Here is an 18,059-nt window from a genome sequence, read left to right on the forward strand (position 1 = left end):
TATTGTTTAGGAATTTTGACACTGCATTCCATTGTTATGACAGTTTTGTTCCATCAGTGTCCCTAACCTAACCTGGTGAAGTTTTAATATCCAATTTGATGAACATATTCTCAGTTTTTCGAGCAGATACAGCGATAGTTCTAATTATATTACCCTCACATCAAGGCACACTCACATGCATGCTCAAGAATGCTACATACAAAAATTCAGCATTACCTTGTGACTGACTGACTGACAACACAGAACCTATTTCATGGTCAAATCATTATCATAAAAAGGAAACAAATCTGAAGTGGGGTAAAGACATAAATCAGGCTTGGATAATGCCCCCAAATAAACAAGGAGGTATTCCAACTACACCATATCTGTTTTAGATTGGCTCAAGTTGTCATAACAGGAACACTGTAGGACTCCAACAAAATGCCACAGGCAATGGTGGAAAACAGTCCCCCTCTTCAAATACTGTAGAGGCTGTAAAGATATGCCAGTAAAGTGCTTTGGGAGATTATACTGCAAGCATCTGTGTAAACTAATTAAATACATATGCATATAAGATGTTGACACCCCTCTGACAAAACAAGAACATGTGTTTTCCTTTCATCCCAATTAAAAATGATGAATTGTTCACATTTCAAATTAATTAAGAATTAAGAAAATAATTTGTTCAAAATTAGGATCTGTTGAGTATTTCTGATTAATTATACACTCCGCAATGGACTGGCAGCCTGTCCAGGGTGTATGCCAAGGGTACCTCTCGCCAGGAGGGGTGGCCACCAGGGTGACTTGGGGTGGCACGGGCTACCGCTGGAATCTGATTGGCCACCTTGTCTGGCTTCACCAGAGCTGTCAGTCAGTTTGTTTGATCAGAGTAGCATTTTAAAACCTGATCCGTTCTCTACAAAGCAACTTCTCAGCGCTTAAACTAATAAAAAATCATTTGGAAACAACAATGAATGATGATAAGCTTAGCAATATACGGTCTATCCACAAAGTATTCACAGCGCTTCACTTTTTACACATTTTGTTATTCATTCATTCATCTTCTACCGCTTAGTCCAATTAAGGGTCACGGGGGGCTGGAGCCTATCCCAGCAGTCATAGGGCGCGAGGCGGGGTACACCCAGGACAGGACGCCAGTCTGTCGCAGGGCCACAAATAGACAAACAAACACAGACACACCCACACACACACCTACGGACAATTTTAAAGATGCCAATCCACCTAACCCGCATGTCTTTGGATGTGGGAGGAAACCGGAGCACCCGGAGGAAACCCACGCAAACACGGGGAGAACATGCAAACTCCACACAGAAAGGCCACGGGAATTGAACCCACAACCTTCTCGCTGTGAGGCAACAGTGCTAACCACTAAGCCACCGTGCTGCCCACATTTTGTTATGTTACAGCCTTATTTTTTCCACAGAATTCTACACACAATACTCTGTAATGACATTGTGAAAAAAGTTTGTTTGTTTGTTTGTTTTTAGATTTTTGCATATTTATTAAGATTTCACATGTATGTAAGTATTCATAGTCTTTGCCATGAAGCTCAGAATTGCACCCAGGTGCATCCTGTTTCCACTGATCATCCTTGAGATGTTTCTACAACTTAATTGAGTCCACCTGGGGCAAACTTAGTTGATTGGACATGATTTGGAAAGACACTCACCTGTCTACATATAAGGTCCCACAGTTGACAGTGCATGTCAGTGCACAAACCAAGCATGAAGTCAAAGGAATTGTCTGTAGACCTCTGAGACAGGATTGTCTCAAGGCACAAATCTGGGGAAGGGTAGAGAAATATTTCTGCTGTTTTCAAGGTCCCAATGAGCACAGTGACCTCCATCATCCGTAAGTGGAAGATGTTCAGATCCACCAGTACTCTTCCTAGAGCTGGCTACCTGTCTAAACTGAGCCATCTGGGGAGAAGGGCCTTAGTCAGGGAGGTGACCAAGAACCCAATGGTCACTCTGTTAGAGTTTGCCTCAAGGCACCTGAAAGACTCACAGACTATGAGAAACAAAGTTCTCTGTTCTGATGAGAGAAACATTGAACTCTGGCGTGAATGCCAGGCATCATGTTTGGGAGAAAACCAGACACCATCCCTACATTGAAGCATGTTGGTGGCAGCATCATGCTGTGGGGATGTTTTTCAGTGGCAGGTACTGGGAGACTAGTCAGAATTGATGAATGCAGCGATGTACAGAGACATCCTGGATGAAAACCTGCTCCAGAGCGCTCTTGATCTCAGACTGGAGAGACGGTTCATCTTTAAGTAGGACAATGACAAAGGGCAAAGGGGCTTAGTTTTTTTTAAATTTTTAATAAATTTGTTAAAATAAAAAAAACCTTTTTACATTTCTTCATTATGGGGTGTTGTGAGTGGAATTTTGAGGGGGAAAAATGAATTTACTCCATGTTTGAATAAGACTGTAACATAACAAAATGTGGCAAAAGTGCAGCGCTGTAAATACCTTCTGGATGCAGCGTACCTTGACTGAGTACTATGAAACTGTATGGATGACTGGGACTTAATGAATGCTTTTGACCACCTTGAGACTTCTCCTCTACTGCCACCACCAGGCCAACGTTACAACCTTTTGCACAAACTGTCCTGCAGTGGGAAGGTTTTCATGAATCTTGGTGGATACAATAAATGCATTTGTGAGGAGCTCAGCCATTTACTGGAAGGGCGGTATATTTATCTATCTTTTATATATGTTTAAAGAATGGTAACATTCAAAAGTACATTTGTCCTATGCTATCCCATAGCACTAAATACTAACACCTCAAATGTCAGTCTTCACATTTTTTAAACTATAAACCGGAATCTTATTTTTAGGCATCATTGTCATTAACATTAGTCAGTCACATTTATCTATTCCCTTCAAGATCCACATGGATTTGTTAATAGGGAAAGATGTGAAGTGTTTATTTATAAACAGGGAATTGGGCTTCAATCCCACAATGACTTCATCAGTGAATCACCTTATTTGACCCCTGGTGGGGACCCTCACACCCCCTAAGGCACGTGCCTGGCTAGAGGCCATGGGAAAATGTGGAAAAACCTTGTTTAGTGCATGTACTTGTTTATGATTTACAGGTGGATTACAGTTCAAAGCAGCAGAGTGCCAGTACATTCATATCCCTAAGTAAAAAACAACCCAGGTTTCCTTTCAGTCAAGTTTATCATCTTGATGTAGATGACTAATCTGATGATTCAGGATCTCTGTTTAAGTTCAAATTTTCAAGATGTACTATTCAAAAGTTGCACATTTGAGTAGTTATGACAATGTTAAGATTAAATTTATATTATGTCTGTGACTGATGTGGCTTTCTTGATTAAATTACTAACACAATATACACATTGCAGGGGTCGAATCTTGGACTCATATTTTGGTAACAGATAACGGATTCCCTGTGTAACACGGAGTTACATCTGGATTAAAATGTGCCAAATCAACATGCAGATCCATATTAGATCCACTGTGGTGACCTCAGGGAAAAGGGGGAGAAGATGACAGAATTTACTAAAGAATTAGTCATGTATGAGTGAAACAAAAGAAACACATGTACATACCTTCGAGTAAAAATTTTCACATGAATGAACATTTGTACTACACATATAGACGACACAAATATTGAATCCCACATTAATTGATACATACAACAGACACCTTAATAGAGATGCTACGTTTGAGGCAACTCATCAGCACGGATCCTTCTTCAGAGTTCTGCTACTGGACTACAGCAAAGTGTTCAACCTCATGAACATCGGAATACTGCCACATATATTACGATGGACAGGTGCCTTTCTACTCAACAGGAGTCAATGTGTGGGCATTGGAAATTCTGTGTCATTCTCAAGATATTCTAGCAGTGGTGTTCCATAAGGTGCACTCTCTGGACCCAAGGATTTCCTTGTGCAAATCAATAACACGAACACCATATCATGTATATATGTGTTGATAACAGTACGATCTTCAAACTTTGTCCTAATGCCGCTAAAATTCTTGGGATATTGCAGTACAGTGGACTGAGGATAAAGACATACAAGTCAACATTTCCAAAACCCATAAATTTATCATTGATCTTAGCCGTAACAAGCAGCTGACAGAGAAGAGCGCCTACCCCAATGGCGATGGAACACAGATTAAATGGCTCAGTATGTCATCGTGCTTGATATAACAATATCATCTGATCTGATCTGGAACTGTCATATCAAGACATCATTCTACCAGTGCTAAAGTATGCTTGTCTGGCCTGGTCAACATGTCTTCCCAAGTAATTGTCTGATGACATTGATATGCAGAAACGTGCACTGAAATGAATATATCCTATGACTCCCACAAGCTGCACATCTGCTACATGATTCCACAGACATTTCATACGACTTGCGGTCGCTAATGAGTTGCCGCTCGTTAGTGCTCGTACTAACTGCTATCATTCCATGGTGTTTAGAGTATTTGCAATAATTTCTTTTATGAGTTAAGGCAACCGTTTATAGCCTTTTAATGTGTACATATTGAATTTTGCATGGCTTTTTAAATATTTTCATATTTTTATTTTATGTATTTCATGTTGACCTAGTCACATTATCAAAAATCCAAATGGGAATTTGTCAAGAAATTAGTATATGCTTGCATTGCACTAAACGTCCCTCAACAATAATTATATTCTCGAACAAATTATAACTAATAGTACCTCTATAGCTGTAAATAAAAAGAGCTGAGATAGCCCATTTGTGTCTTTGCTCTTATTGCACAAAGAAATATTTTCAGTGAACAAATACATTAATTTTAAACTTGTAGTAAAGTTCTGTCTCTTCTCTAAAGAAATAAAAGACAAACCACTTGTACTATTCATTCATTTTCTAAACCTGGGGGAACTGGGAGAACTGGAGCCTATCCCAGAAATCATAGGGCGACAGGCATAGTTCACCCGGAATAGGATGCGAGTCTGTTAAGAAAACATACAGTTAAGAAATACAGTTATGTATTTCTGTTAGGAATACAGTTAGACTGCGACAGTGAGGCAGTCGGAGTCCGTGGACATTTTTAAGTCAAGACTGAAAACTTATTTTTATTCTCTTTCTTATGAATAGTTTTTTTTTTGTATCTGTTTTATTCTTTTACTTATGTTTTTTTATCATGTATTTGATTTTTTATTCATTTTTTATTATTTATTTAAATTTTATGTTGAATTGTTTCATGTAAGGCGCCTTGAGGTGGCTTTGCTGTGATTTGGTGCATTATATGCTAATTAAATTGAAATTAAAAGCACAGCATAAGTAATAAATTAATTCATCTTGTTTAAAAGGTCTACTACAACTGGGATAAAAGAGTTCCTAAGTCTTTTTGTTCTTCATCTTGGTATTCTGTATCTCCTGCCTGAAGAAAGCACCTGAAATTGTCTAAACAGTTGATGGCTTGAATTTTGCTCATCATCTTCAAAGACCTGACATCAGATAACCTTGTCAGGTCACTTAGGGGTCTGCCCACAAGTTTGCTGGAGACATTAATCATACTCTGAAGCTTGTTTCTGTTCTTCAGGGTCAGCAGACCGAGCCACAACGCCAAGGAGAAGGTCAGGAGTGACTCTATAAAACACAAATAAAACATCTTCAGAAAAAACATTGTCAACATTAAAACTATGGAGCTTATGCACCTACAGTCAATTTCAAAGTTTCCAATTCACCAAACCTGCATGTTTTTGGATGTGGGAGGAAGCTGGACTTGCACTATTGTTTTTCACATAATACAATTTATGCAGACGTGTTCTTGTTTTCTTGCACTCACCTGAATGCCACTTTAATTCTAGAACACTCCATCTGTGTTTATGAGAAATAGGCTTCTGAAGAAAAAAAAAATAATGATTATGACTCATTTGAGAGCTCCAGATGAGAAGAATTAAATGAGCTGCATTTATATTGCACTTTTCCTGTTGTGTGGGCCACTGAAGAGGAGGTACTGCTGGCCTCCACCAGAGGGCGCCCTGCCTGAAGTGCGGGCTTCAGGCACGAGAGGGTGCTGTCGCCTCTTCAGGACAGTCAGACATGGCAGCTGTCAATCATCATCTCCAACAGCTGTCATTCATCAACCACTCCATAAAGCCGGATGACATCTCCACCTCGCTGCCGAGATATCTTCAAGCCAAGAAGGTAATACCTCAGCCGTGACTGTGCTGTGTGCACATTATTTTCTCCAGTCTTTGATATTGTTTCAGGAGTCTACTCGCTGTTGTTGTTCTGTCGGAGTACGGAGTGGTGACGAAGTGAAGGGCGTTCACTTGTCACACCGAACTACAGAGACAACCAGAGTTTAACTGTCAATAAAAGGTGGAGGTGTTCTTTCCCACTTTAAAAGGAGAAGTCTAACTGTTCTGACTGTGTTACTGGGTGTGCACACACCCACCCTTGATTGTTTCTGATTCCTGCCAGCAGTACCAGATCCGACAGCCGGAGACGGTGACCACCTGGGGACTCGGGACTTGGTGGCTCCAGTATTCTCCGGGTTTGGTGGCGGTGGAAATCGTGTGGGTTCCGGCTCCTCTCTGGATGGACGTCTTCTATCCTCGAGCCTGCCCACACGTCACCTTTGTAGATTGACTACATACAAATTCTGTATTTCGTTGTGCACATTCACAACAGTAAAGTGTTCTATTTTCGGCTCATTCATTGTCCATTCATTTACGCCCCCTGTTGTGGGTCCGTGTCACTACACTTTCCCAACAGGATATCTCGGTCATCGTCATGGATCCCGAGGGGCGTCAACCATCTGTTGGACAACCAATGGAAGAGCAGGGTGCACAGGCGCCTGCAGGAGGCGTGCTTGGTGAGTTGTAGCAAATCCTCACCGCCTTTACTGCTCGGTTGGATCTGATGACCGAGCAGAATGTCATCCTCAACCGCAGGATGGAGGCTCTCACCGCGCAGGTGGAAGCGCACGCTCAGGGCGCTGCTGCAGCTCCTCCTCCTGCTGACCTGGTGCCGAATATAGACGTTCCAATGGTCGTGCAGTGACCCCCCCCACCATCCCCTGAAGCATACATAAGTCCCCCAGAGCCATACGGAGGTTGTGTGGAGACGTGCGCTGACTTTTTAATGCAGTGTTCGCTCGTCTTTGCACAGCGTCCCGTGATGTACGCGTCAGACTCCAGTAGGGTGGCTTATGTGATTAATTTGCTTCGAGGTGAGGCACGCGCTTGGGCTATGGTGCTTTGGGAGCAGAATTCACAGCTCCTAACCACTTATACTGGGTTTGTGAGGGAGTTCAGAACGGTTTTTGATCACCCTAACAGAGGCGGGACCGCTTCAACCATGCTGCTGTCTATGAGACAGGGGCGTTGGAGCGCAGCTGAATATGCAGTCGACTTCCGCATCGCGGCTGCGAGGTCCGGCTGGAATACGACTGCGCTCCGCGTCGCCTTCATAAACGGACTGTCGTCGGTCCTGAAGGAGCACCTGGTGGCCAAGGATGAACCGCGGGATTTGGATGGACTTATCAATCTAGTCATACGATTAGACAATCGATTAGAAGAACGCCGTCGGGAGTGAGACGAAGGACGTGGCCGGGCACGCGCCGTCCCTCTCCCTTCCGGGTCCGAAAAGGTTCCGCCCTCCCCACGCTCCACAGCCTCGGCGCTCCGTGTGGTAACAGCTCCCCCTGCTGACGATGCTATGGACACGAGCAGGGCTAAATTAAGAGCTTCTAACAGACAGAGGAGACTGGCCCGCGGGGAGTGCTTTATCCCAGTTACAATCCTGAGCGGGGATCTAACCCTTCAAGCCCCAGCACTGGTGGACACGGGGTCAGAAGGGAATCTGCTGGACAGCAGATAGGCAAGGGAGGTAGGGCTCCCTCTGGTGGCGCTTCCTTCGCCATTGAAGGTGCGGGCACTAGATGGCACCCTTCTCCCTTTAATTTAATTTAATTTATTAATTTATATAGCGCCAAATCATGACAAAGTCACACCAAGGTGCTTCACATAATTCACAACAACACAAATTAATCTAAATTCAAAATTAAAAGCAAGAAAAGCACAGTTAAAAGATAAAACACAGTAGAATAAAAAGAAATTACAAAGCAAACACAAACAGATTAAAAAATTAATGATAAGACAGTCTAAAAAAGTGGGTCTTCAGTCTTGATTTAAAAATCTCCACCGTGTCAGACTGCCAAATAACAGCAGGTAGATCATTCCAAAGAGCCGGACCACGGTAGGAGAAGGCTCTATACCCCACAGACTTTTTGTTCATCCTCGGAACACACAGAAGCCCTGCGCCCTGCGAACGCAAAGGCCTCGCAGGTACGTAGGGCTTAACCAAGTCCCCCAAGTAGGAAGGCGCCAGTCCATGAACAATTTTATAAACCAACAATAAAACTTTAAAATCCAATCTGGCAGAAACTGGTAGCCAATGAAGGGATGCCAGACTGGGAGTAATGTGGTCAAACCTTCTACTTTGTGTCAAAATTCTGGCAGCAGCATTCTGCACCAACTGAAGTCCTCGAATGCTAGACTGCGGCAGACCAGAAAATAAAGCATTACAATAATCCAATCTAGAAGAGACAAATGCGTGAATCAGTCTCAGCATCAGCCATAGACAGGATGGGGCGAATCTTTGCTATATTTCTCAGATGAAAGAAAGCAGTCCTCGTAATGTCCCTAATGTGGAGGTCAAAGGACAACGTAGGATCAAAGTACCCCAAGGTTCCTCACTTTGTCAGTATGATGTATAACACATGAACCTAGGCTAAGCGCCAGCTGATCAAATTGGTGCCGATGTCTTGCTGGGCCAAGAACCATCATTTCAGTCTTATCAGAGTTCAAAAGTAGAAAGTTGCTAGACATCCAACTTCTCACTGCTGCAAGACAGTCCTGTAAAGATTTTATGTGGACAGGATTTCCAGCAGCTATCGGCATATACAACTGAGCATCATCAGCATAACAATGAAAAGCAACCCCGAAACGCCGCAAAATGTTCCCAAGGGGTGCCATATACAGGGAAAAAAGCAAGGGACCCAGAACGGATCCCTGCGGAACCCCGAATTTCATGCCCTTAAAGTCAGAGGTAGTGTCATTGCACAAAACACAATGGGAACGACCAGACAGATAAGACGTTAGCCACACAAGAGCAGTTCCAGTAATCCTGAAACAGTTTTCTAGCCTATCAAGTAGAATATGATGATCAACTGTGTCAAACGCAGCACTGAGATCCAACAACACCAATGCTGTAGTAGTATCCGAGTCCATTGCTCGCAGAAGATCATTAACTACTTTAATAAGTGCTGTTTCTGTGGAGTGATGTCTTCTAAAAGCAGACTGCAGTGGCTCAAAAAGGTCATTCTCAGTAAGATAGTCCACAAGCTGCCGTGAAACCACCTTTTCCATAATTTTAGAGCAGAATGATAGATTTGATATCGGCCTATAATTTTTCAATTCACCAGGATCAAGATTAGATTTCTTGAGTAGTGGTTTAACCACTGCAGATTTAAAACAATTTGGAACAGATCCAGAGTTTAAAGAAAGGTTAACAATTTCCAGCACAGTCGGCCCAAGAATGGGCCAAAGATCCTTAAACAATTTTGTTGGTATAGGATCAAATAAACAAGTTGTGCTTCTAGTAGACATCACGCGTTTCGTCAGCACACCTTGTGAGATACTGTTAAATTCCGTGAATCTAGGTAGCACCTCAGTAGTAGTCCCCAGCTCAGTAGCTGGATACAATGATTCAACCAAAGTATGCTGAGATGTGCTCAACCTAATATCTTCTGTTTTCTTTTCGAAATAGTCCAGAAAGTCCTGTGCTGAAAAAGGAGAACGACCAACAGGTGGCTGTCCATGAATAAGAAATGCCACCGTATCAAACAAGAACTTTGAGTTATGCTTGTTTTTGTTGATCAATTCAGAATAATACGCCTGCTTCGTAGCCAATAAAGCATGCTTATAATCTAAAATAGCTTCACGCCACGCAAGGTGAAACACCTCTAGTTTGGAACTACGCCATTTCCGTTCCAACCCTCTAGCCTTCTTCCTAAGGTCACGCAAATAACTATTGAACCAGGGTTTCTGTGCTTTGGGAAGGCGTGGCTTTAATAGAGGAGGCGCAATCTTATCAAGTGTGGTTTTTAGCACTAAATTCAGGCTATCTGCAAGACTGTCTACTGACTGAAATTTCATCAAGCTTGAAGTTAGGATTTCAGGTAGTCTTGCTTCGAGTTCAGTCAAAGTTGAAGGTTTAATTTGTCGCCGCAATGATAGGCAAGGTTGTTGCTCCACTAAACGCGGCAGCGTAATTGTAAACCTAATAAGCGAGTGGTCAGAGACCGCTGATGCAAGAGGCACGATGTCGATATTTGTGACAGCAAGGCCACGTGCAAGAACCAAATCCAGAGTATTACCACTGATATGCGTTGAACCATGAACGAACTGCTGAAATCCATGATTTCCATAAATGATTTACCGAGGGGATCAGAGAGCTTATTTATATGAATGTTAAAGTCACCAATAATCAAAATGTTGTCAACACTAGTTGAAAGACTAGAGATGAACGTGCCAAATTCATCTAAAAAAAATCAGAATATGGGCCAGGAGGCCTGTAGACAGTGACAATATAACATAGCTGATTTCCAGTTTTATGACCCTGACAGTACTTAGCATCATGGGCATAACGGAGAATCAGATGCTCAAATGAATTACATTTCTGACCCCCAACAGTTACTAAAGTAAACCTGGATTTATAAATAAAAGCAACACCCCCGCCTTTCTTCACATCACGTGAAACATTACTAAAAGTGTACTCCGGTGGGCAGGCCTCATTCAGAGGAAGGACAGCTTTCACATAATCCAAGCATATCCAGACGATGATCCACAATTAAGTCATTCACCAGCAATGACTTCAGAGACAATGATCTGATGTTAATGAGACCCAAACTAAGGATCTCGGTGGGATCAGCAGGTTTTAATGAGGTCATGCGGAAGTTCTGCTCCTCAGCAGCCAGTGACGCAGCGTGTTTCAACGGCCGGAGGAGCTCAGGTGAAACGCCGCGTCTGCGAGCCCGCAGACGACAGCACTGGCGTAAAAACTCCGCAGCCCGGCGAGAGGCAGCAGCGGGAAGCTGCGGCACAAACGGGCACAGCTTTAGCGGAGCTGGTCCGGTCATCAGTTCAGGAACAGGACGAATCCAGCAGCCTCTTGTGCGCAGCGCGCGCTCCCACGCCCAAAAATATCGGCCATTACAGAGGCGGCGAGGATCAGACCCTCTAGTGAAGGCTGCCAGGTAAAACTTAAGTTTCACCAACAGACCGCTCCGCTTTCCGCACCTTCTAAAGCACCTCCTCCGGAGAGGAACGCAAGGAAAACGGAGGAGGTGGAGCGGGATGTCCGCGAGCACTGGTGGCAGAGCAGGGCAGGGCCCTCCAAGCCCAGACCCAGACGACAGCAGTGGCTCATAAAGAGCATTAATGTCCAAGAGAGACTGGCGACCATACACAAGCAAGGCTGAAGTGTCCCGGCAGAACACACAGAGCAAAAACACAGCAACAAATAGCAAAAAACTCGACGAGCGACAGGGCTGACGGCATGCCAAACACACAGGCGCCATCTTCCTCCTTGTTTTTAATCACACACAAGACACAACCAGTAATTCTGGTGGTGTCTGGGAATCATCGGGAGGAGATTGAGTTTTTTGTTACTCCTTCTACCTCCCGCGTGATTCTGAGCTTCCCGTGGATGGTAAAACACAATCCCTGGATTGATTGGCCGTCTGGGGTTGTGGCTCAGTGGAGCGAAACCGGGAGTGTTAAGGATCCTCGGTTCCCCCCGGTTTAATTGCTAATGAGGAGGTTAAAGTCCCCCCCAATCTGACGGCGGTGCCTGAAGAGTACCACGATCTTGCTGACGTCTTCAGCAAAGATCTGGCACTCACTCTTCCCCCGCACCGTCCGTATGATTGCGCCATTGATTTGATCCCAGGCTTTGAGTAGCCGTCCAGCCGAGTGTACAACCTCTCACGTCCTGAGCGCGAATCAATGGAGACCTACATCCGGGACTCGTTAGCTGCCGGGCTGATCCAGAACTCCACCTCCCCGATGGGTGCAGGTTTCTTTTTTGTGGGCAAGAAAGACGGCGGACTCCGTCCATGCATTGACTACAGAGGGCTGAACAATATCACGGTTCGCAATCGATACCCTTTGCCCCTGTTGGATTCAGTGTTCACGCCCCTGCATGGAGCCCAAATTTTCACCAAACTAGATCTTAGGAATGCGTATCACCTGGTTCAGATCCGGAAAGGAGACAAGTGGAAGACGGCATTTAACACCCCGTTAGGTCACTTTGAGTACCTGGTCATGCCGTTCGGCCTCATGAATGCTCCCGCGACGTTCCAAGCTTTGGTTAATGACGTCTTGCGGGACTTCCTGCACCGATTCATCTTCATATATCTGGACGATATACTCATCTTTTCCCCAGATCCTGAAACCCATGTCAAGCATGTACGTCAGGTCCTACAGCGGTTGTTGGAGAACCGGCTGTTCATGAAGGGCGAGAAGTGCGAGTTCCACTGCACTTCTTTGTCCTTCCTGGGGTTCTGCAACAGTTCCTCGGCTTTGCAAATTTCTACACGAGGTTCATTAAGGGCTACAGTCAGGTTAGTAGTCCCCTGACAGCCCTGACCTCCCCAAAAGTCCCCTTCACCTGGTCGGATCAGTGCGAAGCCGCGTTTAGGAGTTGAAACGTCGGTTTTCGACTGCACCAGTTCTGGTGCAGCCCGATCCTTGCCGCCAGTTTGTGGTTGAAGTGGACGCCTCTGACTCAGGGATAGGACCCGTGCTATCCCAGAGCGGGGAGTCCGACAAGGTTCTTCACCCATGTGCCTACTTTTCTCACAGGTTGACCCCAGCTGAACGGAACTATGACGTGGGCAATCGGGAACTCCTTGCGGTGAAAGAGGCTCTTGAGGAGTGGAGACACCTGTTGGAGGGGGCTTCGGAGCCGTTCACAGTTTTCACAGACCATCGGAACTTGGAGTATATCAGGACTGCCAAGCGGCTGAACCCCAGGCAAGCCCGCTGGTCACTGATCTTCGGGCATTTTGACTTCAGGATCACCTATCGCCCCGGGACCAAGAACCAGAGATCGGATGCCTTGTCCCGGGTACACAAAGACGAAGTCAAAACAGGGCTGTCGGATCCACCGGAGCCCATTTTACCTGAGTCCACTATCGTGGCCACCCTCACCTGGGACGTGGAGAAGACCGTCTGGGAGGCCCTGGCACGGAGGCCGGACCCAGGAACCGGTCCATAGAACCGTTTGTACGTCCCACCAGAGGCCAGGGCTGCTGTCCTGGACTTCTGTCACAGTTCCAAGCTCTCCTGTCATCCAGGGGTGCGAAGGACCGTGGCGGTGGTCCGGCAGCGCTTCTGGTGGGCGTCTATGGAAGCTGACGTCCGGGAATATATCCAGGCCTGTACCACCTGTACCAGGGGCAAGGCGGACCATACCAAGAGTCAAGGACTTCTTCAACCGCTCCCGGTGCCTCGTCGCCCCTGGTCCCACATAGGCCTGGATTTTGTCACGGGCCTCCCGCCGTCCCAGGGCATAACTACCATCCTCACGGTAGTGGACCGATTCTCCAAGGCGGCTCACTTTGTGGCCCTCCTGAAGCTCCCAACGGCCCAGGAGACCACAGACCTCCTGGTCCACCACATCGTCCGTCTGCATGGGATACCAACAGACATTGTCTTGGATCGTGGTCCCCAGTTCTCCTCTCAAGTCTGGAGGAGTTTCTGCAGAGAACTGGGAGCCACCGTGAGCCTCTCGTCCAGGTATCACCCACAGACGAATGGACAGGCAGAACGGGCTAACCAGGAACTGGAACAAGCCCTTCGTTGTGTAACATCCGCGCACCCGACGGCCTGGGTTACCCATCTGGCCTGGATCGAGTACGCGCATAACAGCCAGGTGTCCTCTGCCACCGGCCTCTCCCCGTTTGAGGTGTGTCTGGGGTACCAGCCCCCATTGTTTGCCGTGGTGGAGGGAGAGGTCGGTGTGCCCTCGGTCCAGGCCCATCTGCGCAGATGCCGTCGGGTGTGGCAGGCCGCCCGTTCTGCCTTACTGAAAGCCCGGGCGAGGGCTAAGGCCCATGCAGACCGCCGGCGCTCCCCGGCCCGTGCATACCAGCCCGGGCAGGAGGGGTGGCTTTCTACGAAGGACATCCCCCTCCAAGTGGACTCACCCAAACTAAGGGACAGGTACATTGGTCCGTTCAAGCTCCAGCTCCCAGCTTCACTGCGGGTCCACCCGGTTTTTCATGTTTCCAGGATCAAGCCACACCACACCTCACCCCTCTGTGCTCCCGGACCGGCGCCACCTCCTGCTCGGATCATCGACGGGGAGCTGGCTTGGACGGTCCGCCGGCTCCTGGACGTCCGTCGGAAGGGCCGGGGGTTCCAGTACTTGGTGGACTGGGAGGCGTATGGACCTGAGGAACGCTCCTGGGTGAAAAGGAGCTTCATCCTGGACCCGGCCCTCCTGGCCGACTTCTACACTCGACACCCCGACAAGCCTGGTCGGGCGCCAGGAGGCGCCCGTTGAGGGGGGGGGTCCTGTTGTGTGGGCCGCTGAAGAGGAGGTCCTGCTGGCCTCCACCAGAGGGCGCCCTGCCTGAAGTGCGGGCTTCAGGCACGAGAGGGTGCTGCCGCCTCTTCAGGACAGTCAGACGTGGCAGCTGTCAATCATCATCTCCAACAGCTGTCATTCATCAACCACTCCATAAAGCCAGATGACATCTCCACCTCGCTGCCAAGATATCCTCAAGCCCAGAAGGTAATACCTCAGCCGTGATTGTGCCGTGCGCACATTATTTTCTCCAGTCTTTGATATTGTTTCAGGAGTCTACTCGCTGTTGTTGTTCTGCCGGAGTACGGAGTGGTGACGAAGTGAAGTGCGCTCACTTGTCACACCGAACTACAGAGACAACCGGAGTTTAACTGTCAATAAAAGGTGGAGCTGTTCTTTCCCACTTTAAAAGGAGAAGTCTAACTGTTCTGTGTTACTGGATGTGCACACACCCACCCTTGATTGTTTCTGCTTCCTGCCAGCAGTACCAGATCCGACAGCCGGAGACGGTGACCACCTGGGGACTCGGGACTTGGCGGCTCCAGTATTCTCCGGGTTCGGTGGCGGTGGAAATCGTGTGGGTTCCGGCTCCTCTCTGGACGGACGTCTTCTATTCTCGAGCCTGCCCACACGTCACCTTTGTAGATTGACTACATACAAATTCAACTAAATACATATTCATACTAAATACAAATGTAATCATCTGTATTTCGTTGTGCACATTCACAGCAGTAAAATGTTCTATTTTTGGCTCATTCATTGTCCATTCATTTACGCCCCCTGTTGTGGGTCCGTGTCACTACACTTTCCCAACATTTCCAACTGCATCAGATGCTCAAAGTACTTTACAATAATGCCTCACATTCACCCTGATGTGATGCTGCTGCCATACAAGGTACTCACTACACACTGGGAGCAACTAGGGGATTAAGGACCTTGCCCAAGGGCCATTAGTGATTTTCCGGTCAGGCCAAGCCCAACGCTTTAACCACGAGACCATCACCTCCCCTAGAATTAAGAGATATGAATGTTTTTTGTTTTGTTTTGTTTTTTTCAAGTAAAAGCTAGGGTTATCATGAGCCATGATTGATAGAGGGCATGCCTCTACGATGGCATTTACAGTTCAAGCCTAATTTCACCTGTTTTTTTTTTGGTTAGAATGTCTAAAGGTACCATGCATTTGTTTGTCTATACCCTAAACTGCTGAGATGGTAGCTTTGTTTTAGCTTGTAGGAATGTTTAATGTGACTTGTAATGCATGTTTTCATGTGATATATTTATGTGCTATTTCTTAGTGATCATTCTTATTTTTTATTTGCAGCCACGCTGTTTTGTATACTGATCCCATCAGATGATTAGCACTTGGGTGGCCTCTTAGGAAGACCAGTGGTTGTGTGTGCTTCTCTAGGTAAAACTGGAGTTGTGTTAGGAAGGTCATCTGGTGTAAAATTTGTGCCAAATCCCATTGTGGATCTGTACTGGATGTCCTATGCTGACCCTGAACAAATGGGCACAGCCGGAAGATTGACAACATTCTTCTCTCTTATTTTCAGACTATGGCATTTTTTATATTGGGCAACATTGGGTTTAGTGATTTAGCACTGTTACTCTATTTCACAGCAAGTTCACTTCCAAACTGGCCATTTATGGTTGGAGTTTGCATGTTCTCCCCATGTTGGTGGGGGTTCCTGCTTCCACCCTCCTTCAAAGACATACAGGTTTGGTAAATTGGTGATTCTAGATTGACTGTAGGTGTGACTGTATTTGTCTATATGTGTTGACTCTGCAATAGACAGAGTTGGGTAGGATTACTTTGAATGTATTCAGTTGCTGAATACAAAATACATTTGGGATACTTTGGATTACTTGTAATCTGAGTATTTTTCCAATTACTTCAAAACCAATTACTGAAAAATGATGTACTTCAAACTAAAAATGAACACAACCGCAAATACAGATAGACTGGTGGCCTGAAAAACTCCCTCTGATGATGTGAGGAAGAAACCTCAAGCAGACCAGACTCAAAGGGGCGACCTTCTGCTTGGGCAATGCTTGCAACACAATTGACAAAACAATTTACAAAACGAATATGTAGGAAATTTTGACGGTGCACAGGATAGGAGGGTTTCAGAAACAGACACCACACCCATCTCTGGATGGAGCCGCACCTCAGACAGAGAGAAAAAAACAGAATCAGGCATCGGAAAGACAACAAATGCAGTATCATTTGACAGCATTAAGCAACAAGAAAAACAGGAGAAATACTGAGGTGATCGCCCCAGAATTTAGATAAAGTTGAGGCCTCAGCCCACTCCGTTTCCTAATAAAATGAATTTAAAAAGGTAGAAAGCATAGTAATATATTATGCCAGTATGCTAGCCATACAAAAGGGAAAATAAGTGCGTCTCAAGTCTGGACTTGAAAGTCTGTACAGAATCTGACTGTTTTATTGATGCAGGGAGATCATTCCACAGAACAGGGGTGCGATAAGAGAAAGCTCTATGACCTGCAGACTTCTTATTCACCCTAGGGATACAAAGTAGTCCTGAGAACGCAAAGCAAGGGCCGGTACGTAAGGTTGGTGGTCATTCCATTTGCTCTCATTCATTTTTTCATAAACCAATTAAAAAAAAATCTTGCAAGGGAATCAGTCACTCAGTCCAAGCTACAGTAAGTACAGTCGATGGTGCATTTCTAATATTATTTTTATATGATTAAGTAAGTCCTATATAGGCTCTGAGGCCTGTTGGTGCTTATGTCTGGATTTCGTAGAACCGAGGGGAGGAGAGCCAACGACTCACCCTGGTGGGACACCAGTCCGACGCAGGTTACTTCCCCAGCCAAGGCTAGTACCCAATTACAGCTGGGTGGACAGATTAAGTGCCCAAGGTCACAGACAGGTGGCATGAGTGGGAGTGGAACCCTAGCAAGGTCAGCTGCTTACCCACTCAGCTACCGGCTCTATTCGCCCTATTGATGTATCCCATAATCCCTTGCGTGCCAGAGAGTCGCTGCAGTCAAACAACAGAGAATCCACATGATGACAATTGTAAATGAATATTATACTACAAAAATGTAATTTTTTTAAGCTTTTCATCACGTTAATAAGAGACTGCTGCACGATACCCTGAAAACTTGCTAAAACAATTATAACAAATAATCCGTGTCTGCTATGTTTAATCTGCGTGGAATTTAATAAACGCAAACCGAATTTCAGACATATTATATATATTAGTCTGGAACAAAGAGGACAAACAGTGTTGTAAAGAACAATAATCAAGACATTAAAGAGCAAACTTCACTTGATCAGGAAGCGAGCGTAGCTCACAGCAGCTCCCATTGAAAATAACAGAGAGACAGCCTGTGATTCTCGCATGTTTACATAAAATAAACACAATAACAATGTCTATAAACCCAGAGAATATATTCATGAGAGTTTTAG

Source organism: Thalassophryne amazonica, chromosome 5 (genome assembly GCF_902500255.1).
Source record: "Thalassophryne amazonica chromosome 5, fThaAma1.1, whole genome shotgun sequence".
Lineage (NCBI taxonomy): Eukaryota > Metazoa > Chordata > Actinopteri > Batrachoidiformes > Batrachoididae > Thalassophryne > Thalassophryne amazonica.